This window comes from Zalophus californianus, chromosome 12 (assembly GCF_009762305.2).
Source record: "Zalophus californianus isolate mZalCal1 chromosome 12, mZalCal1.pri.v2, whole genome shotgun sequence".
Classification (NCBI taxonomy): domain Eukaryota; kingdom Metazoa; phylum Chordata; class Mammalia; order Carnivora; family Otariidae; genus Zalophus; species Zalophus californianus.
The window spans coordinates 99,285,337-99,295,582 of NC_045606.1; positions in this window are offsets into that span (position 1 = coordinate 99,285,337).

Genomic DNA, 10,246 nt, shown 5'->3' on the forward strand with positions numbered 1-10,246 from the left:
AATATCTCACTACCAGTTACATACTAGTTTAAATTCAATTCCAGATAATGTCCTACTTATTAACGACCAGGAGACCTGTTACATTCATCTCTGTATACTTTGCCGTACTTAATGCTGTGTCTTGTGTACAGAATGTGCCTGATAACAATCAATTGAATAAAGGACTTAATGAATTAGTGAATCAGTGAATAAAAGAATGAGTGAATGATATGAAATCTTTTTGTTTCTAAAATCCCCTGTATCTATGCCTCCTTTTCACAGATCTGACCCAGTAGTTATAGAATCTTTCTATACGGTTTTCCCTAATTTGGTGGTATATTTTATCATCTCTTGGCTATATGAAATATTCAGTTAGGCAGTATGGAATTTTGTTTAGGGCTGCTCACAAAGACAAAACACACACACACACACACATCCTTTAAAGCAAAACCAAAAAACTCCAAGGTATCCACAAAAGGAAATGCTGCAAGCATTTTCATCACTGTACCTGGAAGGATTAAGAGGGTGAAAGGGAGGGCACCTGGGTGGCTCAGCTGGTTAAGCAACTACCTTCAGCTCAGGTCATGATCCCAGGGTCCTAGGATCGAGTCCAACATCAGGCTCCCCTTGCTCTGCAGGGACCCTGCTTCTCCCTCTGCCTCTGCCTGCCACTCCCCCTGCTTGTGCTCTCTTTCTCTCTCTCTGTCAAATAAATAAATAAAATATTTAAAACAAAAAAAAAGGGCGCCTGGGTGGCTCAGTCGTTAAGCGTCTGCCTTCAGCTCAGGTCGTGGTCCCAGAGTCCTGGGATCGAGTCCCACATTGGGCTCCCTGCTCAGCGGGAAGCCTGCTTCTCCCTCTCCCACTCCTCCTGCTTGTGTTCCTGCTCCCACTGTCTCTCTCTGTCAAATAAATAAATAAAATCTTTGAAAAAACAAACAAACAAACAAACAAAAAAAGACGGTGAAAGGGAGGCAGAGCCTGGGGAGGAAAAGAGAGGAGACTCTGCCAAATACAGACAGACAATGGATCTGTACTCTTCAGGCTGGAGACACAAAGGTTGAGAAGCAAATCAGGCGTTCAAATTCTCAAAAAACACATGCGATCTGGACAAAGTGAATCCAGGCTTGATTTTTTTTTTCCTATGAATCCCAAGATGTTTCCATTAAAAAGTACTGTTTGCATCCTCTACAATGTATGTTGAAAACAATTAAGAATTACTTCGTTTGGTAAGTAACAAGCTTCAGGAGCTCATTACCCCCAAAATACAGTAGAATTAGACAAACATAAAAGAGTTTATTTAAAGTGTTGGCATAAATGTTTAAAAATCTGAGCCGTGCATGATCATTTATTCATTCAAAAGACATTTACTTAACACTTGCTTTGGTCCTTGCCCTTCTTGTACCAGATCAGGAATACTGATGGGGGAGGGGACAGCACAGAAAAGTACCTCTCAAGAAAGCAAGAAGAGGGGTGCCTGCGGGGCTCAGTAGGTTAAGCCTTGGACTCTTGGTTTCGGCTTGGGTCATGATCTCAGGGTCGTGAGGTTGGGCTCCGCGTTCCGTACAGTCTCCTTTTCCCTCTTCCTCTGCTCCTCCTCCTCTCCCCCTCTCTCTCTCAAATAAATAAATAAATTTTTTAAAAATCTTAAAAAAAAAAAACAAGAATAAAGCAAGGAAGAGAGGAAAGGAAGGACTTCTAGAAGGGGCGTGGTGCTCCCAGCAGAGAAGAGTCAGCAATGCCAAGGTGAGAAGTTGGACGGGTCAGCAATGAGGTGAGCCATATGACAGGTGGGGATAGCGGGTGGGAGGGGGCAGCTGGAAGGTAAATTCTCTGTCTTCTAGAGTCATCGTTGTCTGGGACCTCAGAAGCAGTGTGTGTGACCAGGACCCTGAACTCAGGACCAGGCTCGACAAGATTTCTGACTAGAATTCCTGAGTCTGGGGTGGGTGAGCTCTCATTCTCCGGATAATAAATCTTTCCCATGAGGAGATCCTAAACCTGGTTTCTTGCTGTTCCAAGTCCAGGGTGGTGCCCTCCTTGTACTCTTGAATGTCCATAGTGAGTCGGAGCTGACAGATTCTCTCTACCATCCCATGTCCTCCCGCACCTGCAGACCAGTGGGCAGAGGGCCACCACCCTGCGCCGGGACAGGACACCAGGCTGGACGGACAAGTAAGGCAATTCCTCTCTTCTTTTGCAACTCTGGTTTTAGACAAGTTGCAGGACAATCTGTCGTCATGTAGCTTTGCAACTGCAAACAATTGCAGCGTTCGGACTGTTGACTAAAGACTCATTCCTACCATTAAAAGAAGAGTGTGTTCCAATTCAATATTTTTAATATAAGGAATGTTTCCAACCACAGAAGTTCATTCCTAACTTGAAGAGAAAATATTTTCCCACTGATGAAATTTATCAACCTGGTGTATAATCTTTTGGGAAGAAAAACCGTAGCAGTGATAAAAACGTCAGCCAGGAACCATATGTTTAAAAAGCAGCCATTTTAAACTAAAGACAGGGTGCCTGGGAGGCTCAGTTGGTTAAGCAACTGCCTTTGGCTCAGGTCATGGTCCGGGAGTCCCGGGATCAAGTCCCACATCGGGCTCCCGGCTCAGCGGGGAGCCTGCTTCTCCCTCTGATCCTCTCCCCTCTCATGCTGTTTCTCTCTCTCTCTCTCTCTCATTCAAATAAATAAATAAATAAAATCTTTTAAAAAATAAATGAATAAACTAAGGACAATATGTCAATGATAGAGCTGATTCACGTCATTTTGCACCGTTGTCACACCCATCTCACCTGTGAATTTTGCAAAAAGATTTTGCAAAACAATCCCTAAGCTTAGAACCTTGTACTGGAGGGGTGCCTGGGTGGCTCAGGTCATGATCTCAGGGTCCTGGGAGCCCCGCATGGGGAAATTCCTGCTCAGCAGGGAGCTTGCTTCTCCCTCTGCCTCTGCCCCTCCCCCTGCTCATGCTCTCTCTGTCAAATAAATAAAATCCAAAAAAAAAAAAAAAAAGAACATCGCACTGGAAATGGACCTTGTAAGTCACTTTTTGAATACTTTCATACTATGATTATCCTAGGATAATCTTAAAAGAATGACCAGTTATTTACGCAATACTTTATATGTTATAAATGCAAAAGAAAATAGTATATAACAGTCGATGCACACTGGCAGAAACTTCTCAGTAAAAAGACATTCATTTCACCCATAATTTTAGTATTTCTCATACATTATATTATTTTGTAAACCAAGGTCCTTTTAAAGTAGGCTGGATTCTAGCAGAAAATGAGATTACTAAATTTTTTCTGAAGGTGTTAAGTCATTACTACTTTCAGAGCATAATAATTATATGTTCTTTAATAACTTTTTTTTAAAGAATACACTCTAATGTCTGTTCCAGTTAACTGTTTTTGTGTACCAAATGCCCCAACTAGCACTGCTTTGCAGTATAAACAAACCAATTCTATAGACTAGAATAGCTAACTATTCTAGCCAGTAGCCCTCTCTCTCTCTCTTTTTGTATTGTTTTCTGTAACATTTATGTTTGAATGTTAACATTCTTGTTTTATTCTTTTATTTTTTTAAAGATTTTATTTATTTATTTGACAGAGAGAGACACAGCGAGAGAGGGAACACAAACAGGGGGAGTGGGAGCGGGAGAAGCAGGCTTCCTGCCGAAGGCAGACGCTTAACGACTGAGCCACCCAGGCGCCTCAACATTCTTGTTTTAATTCACTGTCCTTTGTTTCAGATTATTAAAGAAATGAAAATTGCCCATAGCCTATCTTCCAAAGAGAGCCACTTTCACCATTTTGGTGCATTTGCTTCTAGTCTTGAAGAGCAACTCTTTGATTTAATTTTTTACGATTCTTTTTTTTTTTTAAGTAATCGCTACACCCAACGTGGGGCTTGAACTCACAACCCCAAGATGAAGAGTCACATGCTCTTCTGACTGAGCCAGCCAAGTGTCCTGATTTAATTTAAAAATTGTTTTTCTTATTATAAAAGGAATACACACTCATTCAAGAAATCAGTCAAACGTTCTTGATAAACTTGTGTTTTTCAAAATGTAATGCTAGTGAAATACAAGAATCTGAGGAAATTGGACTCATATCTGTTGGGAGTGTTAAGTGACAAATCTTTTAGGAAGGCAGTTTGGCAGTTTTTATCATTAATGAATATGTGTAGGCCCTCTGACCTAGAGACTCCATGTAGGAATCTTTCCCACAAAAATTCTTGCGCATGCACATAAAGATAAGAATAGTCACTGAAACACTGTTTATAATAGAAAAAATTAGCAAACAGCTTAATATCCATCATTAAGGATATAGTTGAATGGTGATACAGCTTTTATATATACATATATATTATAAATACTGTGCCACTATTGAAATATGATATTAAGTGAATTAGATCAAATTTATTTTAAAAGTTTTTGAATTAAAAACATGAAGTAAACCAGCATACACTGATATTTGAGAATCTCCCAAAGGGCACCAGCTGGCTCTTGGTTTCAGCTCAGGTCATGATCTCAGGGTCTTGAGATGGAGCCTTAGCCTAGGGCTCTGTGCTCAACATGGAGTCAGCCTGAGATTCTCTCCCTCCCCCTCCCCGTTCCCACATGCACACGCGTGTGCTCGCTCTCTCTCCCTAAGCAAATAAATAAAATCTTTTTTTTAAAAATCTCCCAAGATACAGTATAAAATGAAAGAGGTAAATTCTGAAACAGTATGTATGGTATGGTCACATCTATGCACGTATGCACACCGATTAGAAGAAAATGCACAGAAAGGGACTGGAAGGATGTGCACAAAACTGTCCCCTCTGGGGCAGGAGCACCCAGCAGAACCAAGGGGAGGGAGCCTCACACTCAGCTTTGGGGCATTGTGGCTGGCTTCACTCTGCAACGAGAATGCATTTATTTGGGGCACCTGGGTGGCTCAGTCAGTTAAGCATCTGCCTTCGGTACGGGTCATAATCCCAGGTGCCTGGGATGGAGCCCTGTGTCGGGCTCCCTGCTCAATGGAGAGTCTGTTTCTCCGTCTGCCCCCCCTTCCCCCTACTTGTGCTCTCTCTCTCAAATAAACAAGTAAAATATTTTTTATTTTTTTTTTAATATTTTATTCTTTTGACAGAGAGCGAGAGAGTGAGAAACAGCATGAGAGGGGAGAGGGTCAGAGGGAGAAGCAGACTCCCTGCTGAGCAGAGAGCCCGACACAGGGCTCGATTCCAGGACCCTGGGATCATGACCTGAGCCAAAGGCAGATGCTTAACCGACTGAGCCACCCAGGTGCCCCTAAGATTTTATTTTTAAGTCGTCTCTACACCCAACGTGGAGCTCAAACTTACAACCCCAAGATCAAGAGTTGCATGCTCTGGGGCGCCTGGGTGGCTCAGTCGTTAAGCGTCTGCCTTCAGCTCAGGTCATGATCCCGGGGCCCTGGGATCGAGCCCCGCATCAGGCTCCTTGCCCAGCAGGGAGTCTGCTTCTCCCTCTCCCACTCCCCCTGCTTGTGTTCCCTCTCTCGCTGTGTCTCTCTGTCGAATAAATAAATAAATCCTAAAAAATAAAAATAAAAAAAGAGTTGCTTGCTCTTCCAACTACACCAGCCAGGTGCCCGGACTTATATAACTTTAAAAAGTGAAACTACAATTCACTTCTTCATTGTCAGAGACCTTGTTAATTTAGTATTTTAAAATACCATTTCTGGGGCACCTGGGTGGCTGAGTCGTTAGGCGTCTTCCTTTGGCTCGGGTCATGATCCCGGGGTCCTGGGATTGAGCCTCACATTGGGCTCCCTGCTCCGCGGGAAGCCTGCCTCTCCCTCTCCCACTCCCCCTGCTTGTGTTCCCTCCCTCGCTGTGTCTGTCTCTGTCAAATAAATAAATAAATAAATAAAATCTTTAAAAAAAAAAATACCACCTCTTAGATGATAAAAGATACGTGATTATAAACCATTCAGATAATGTAAAAATATAATTAAGAAGATAAAAATCACCAGAGAGGGGTGCCTGGGTGGCTCAGATGGTTAAGCGTCTGCCTTTGGCTCGGGTCATGATCTCAGGGTCCTGGGATCGAGCCCCGCATCAGGCTCCCTGCTCGGTGGGGAGCCTGCTTCTCCCTCTCCCTCTGCTGTTCTCCCTGCTTGTGCTCTCTCGCTCTCTCTGTCAAATAAATAAATAAAGTCTTTAAAAAAATAAATGAATAAAAAATCACCAAAGATAGCTTCTTGTACTTTCTCCTATTCATATATGTGCATATGTATACAGATATACATATATATGTATATATATTATTTTAAGACAAAATTGAGATCATATTGTGTATATATATTATATCCTGATTGATTTTTCATTTAATATTTTATCATGACAGTATCGTGTGATTAGAGTTTGAAAACATGATTTTTTAAATTATGAAATAATTCAAGCATACAAAAACATAGAAACTCACATGGTGAACACCCACGGACCCACCACCCAGCTGAAGAAATAAACATTACAGACTAATAAACTCCATCCGCTCGCTCCTCAACCCCACGTTCCCTTCTCTCTCTCCAGAAGTAACACGTTGGTTTGAATGTGGTGTTTGTCGTTCCCATGTGGGTTTTAGACATTTTACATGTGATATATGTACGTACGGAACGATACATAGCATTGCTTTGCCGAAAACAGGACTTTTAATGCCTGATTAATGTGCTATATTATATGCTATAATTATTCAACTTGTCCCCTGTTAGTGGGCATTTTAGAACAAATAGCATTTTTACACTACCTTTTTAGGTAAAGATTTTAAACTTGCTACAAAGAAATGTAGTCTCCTTGGTGGAATTACTCTATTATATTCACAAACTCCAGAGCCAACCCCACCTTTCCCATGTCTTCTTGACTTAGCTCTGTTTTCAGAGAACTTACATGCAAATCCCCTACGAAAAGAATATTGCAAGGCTGGAGGGCAGAAGCTGCACTGGGCCAGAGCTGGGCCTTTCATAGTCCTGTTCGGGGACTCTTGCTTCTCCTTTGCACACCACAATCTCGCAAGCTACACGCTGAACACAAACAGCACGGAATGTCCCATTACCACCGTTCGTCAGACTGGGATAGCTGGTTTCTCTTTCCAAGTTGGACTCTCCTTCGTAAGGTGATTATTCTACACCTCCTGCTCTAATCTAACCGTAATCTCTTTTGCTCTCTAGGCTTAGGTTTCTCCAAATAAGTCAGATATCTCTCACCTGACGTGACATGTCATCAAAATGATAGTCACTTCTTGGAAGTCACTACGAAGTGTATCAGTCACCAGGAAGTCCAACAAAATAACAGCACGAGTCCTTGAATAAATATGCCAGAATTTCTATGCTCTCAACCAGCGAGCAGTCCACTTCAAGAAGGAATCATTTATTCCAGCCATTGCTCAAATTCTCTTTGAAAACCTTCTTTTGAAATGGCCTTCAGAAACCAAATCTCCTAAATGGTGACAAACCTTTTCCTCTGGATAGTAGGTTCCATTTACAGAGGAGTTTGGAGCCAGCTGGGGTGGCAGAGCTGGTGCCGAAGGAAGCCGCCTTGTCTGCTAATGAGGTGACACTGGGACAGCCACGGGGGCTGTTTGTGACCAGTGTCCATTCTGATTGGTCAGTGCTGTGCCATCTCAGTTGTAAAAATCATCTGAAGGGCGCGGGGCTGGCTCAGTCAGTAGAGCATGTGACTCTTGATCTCAGGGTTGTGAGGTCAAAGCCCCACTTTGAGTATAGAGATTACTTAAAAATAAAATCTTTAAGGGCACCTGGGTGGCTCAGTCGTTAAAGCGTGTGCCTTCGACTCAGGTCATGATCCCAGGATTCTGGGATCGCGTCCCCCATCAGGCTCCCTCCTCGTCGGGAAGCCTGCTTCTCCCTCTCCCACAACCCCTGCTTGTGTTCCTGCTCTCACTCTCTCTCTCTCTCTCTCTGTCAAATAAAAAGAAAATCTTTAAAAATAAATAAATAAAATATAATTAAATCTTTTAAAAAATTAAATAAATAAAAATAATTTGAATCTCACACCTCCTAGGGGACTTGGTCACCCTCCCATTTCCATTAGCCATCCCCAAAGCACCCCCAAATTATGCCATTCTTTTTTTTTTTTAGATTTTTTATTTATTCATTTGAGAGAGAGAGAGAGAAACAGAGAGAGCACAAGCAGGGGGAGGGGCAGAGGGAGAAGCAGGCTTCCCGCTGAGCTGGGAGCCGGAAGCAGACGCAGGGCTCCAACCCAGGACCTGGAGATCACAATCTGAGCCAAAAGCAGACGCCCTACCATCTGAGCCACCCGGGTGCCCCAAATTATGCCATCCTTGTTAAAGAAGCAAAAATACATACTCGTTGAAGGAGTAACTTGACTTGTGGGTCATGTGAAAACATTTTTGGGCTTAAGGGGTGTGCTTTACTATTTTCAGTTCATACCAGAAGTATTTTTTTTTAAAGATTTTCTTTATTTGTTTGACAGAGAGAGACACAGGGAGAGAGGGAACACAGCAGGGGGAGTGGGAGAAGGAGAAGCAGGCTTCCCGCTGAGCAGGGAGAGCCCGATGCGGGGCTCGATCCCAGGACCCTGGGATCATGACCTGAGCCAAAGGCAGAAGCTTAATGACTGAGCCACCCAGGTGCCCCAGAAGTATTTTTTTAAGAACACCCCTTTTAAAGGAATTTGAATAGCTTAAAACAAATGAAAAGGACGACCACTCAAATGACTGTTGAAATCACTTCAAAGTCCAGAGATTCATTTTGTTCGGATCAACGAACAAAGGATGAGTTTGAAAATGGAACAGCAAAATCAGATCCAGAGAGAGGCTTTTTGTGTTTCTGAATTCTGGAGACTCTCTTCAAATGTCGCCCCATGTGCTGAGCTAACACCAGGCTTCAGAAAAGTATGCAGAACATGATGGAAAATCAAGGAGACCAAAAATGAAAGGCTCTTAAGCACCAGTGGGACATGAAGAGCCACCTGCCCGCTCCTCAGCGGTCCCTCAGCAAGGGACTCAGGGGCTGGGGCCTGCGGTGCAGGAATGGCGCAAGGTGACTGGGAGCAAGACTTGAGGCAGCTAGTCCACCGTGGGCATGGCTGGCCCAGGCCACGCTGGTTTGAGAAGCCAATGAGGCCGGTGAAAATCATGGCCCCAGCAAATGAGAGAACTCAGAGCGTTCAAAAATTCACATTTGTTTTGTACAATGCATCAAATTTGCAAATTTGCAATCAACCCAAATCCTCAGGATATAGTGCTCAGAAGCAATTTAGACAGGCGATTTTCTATGTGACAACACACAAAAATGCAGTACCGATGCATAATTTGTTTTATTTCACAGGATTATATTTCATGATACCAATGTGGCCACAGCGGCTTCACGCGCCAGACCAGGCTAGAACAAGGGCACAAGAAGTGGAAGGAGCAGCGTGCATCCTGTTAAGCACACAAGCGCTAACTGAGCCTAAGCAGGTTCAAGGGCTGGCTCCGTGAGCTGAGCTCTTTAACAGGTTATTTACCCTAGGACTCAATTTCCTTCTCCGTGAAATGGAAATAATACACAACTGCTACTTCATAAGGTTGTGGTGAAGACAAACAAAAGAAGGCACAAAAACAAAAGAAGGCACGTGAAGAATACGGCTGTTTTAGCTACTGTTGTCAGAAATACAGGTCATTAGCACATTATGGATCTTGCAAATACAATCTCTCAATAATCCCACAGTAGGGTGACAATGACAATAATGATGATAAAATAACTTGTCTCTTATCACAAAACATGAGGCTAGCTCTAGAAAGGTGTATGAATACGACAATGGTGATGGCGAGCTTTTTAAAAGTGTTGTTGAGATCATTCTTGTAAGCATAGCCTAATCGTGTTCAGTATGAGCAACTCTGGATCTCCCACACCAGGAGTGCTGGGCATCTCTGTCCCCTCAGGTAATTCCTTTAATTCTCAGTTCGGTCGGGTTCTAAGAACTGTGTCAGAACAACATCAGAGGCTGTTCCTTTGTTACGAACTCTCTTCCCCTACAGGGCGGCATTGTTTTCCTGTACTTCTCTGCTCGCTCCTGGCTCCTGCCGTGCACTTTGCCCCGTGACTATGCTGCCCCTCCCACCAGCGCTCACGTCCTCTTCCTACACCGTGGATGCTGGGTTTGGCCCTGTGACTCAGTTTGGACAATGGCATGTGTGTGGATGTGATACAAGCAAAGGCTTGAATGTGTATTTGGGCTTGCCTTCTAGCATCTGCCATGGGAAAACAT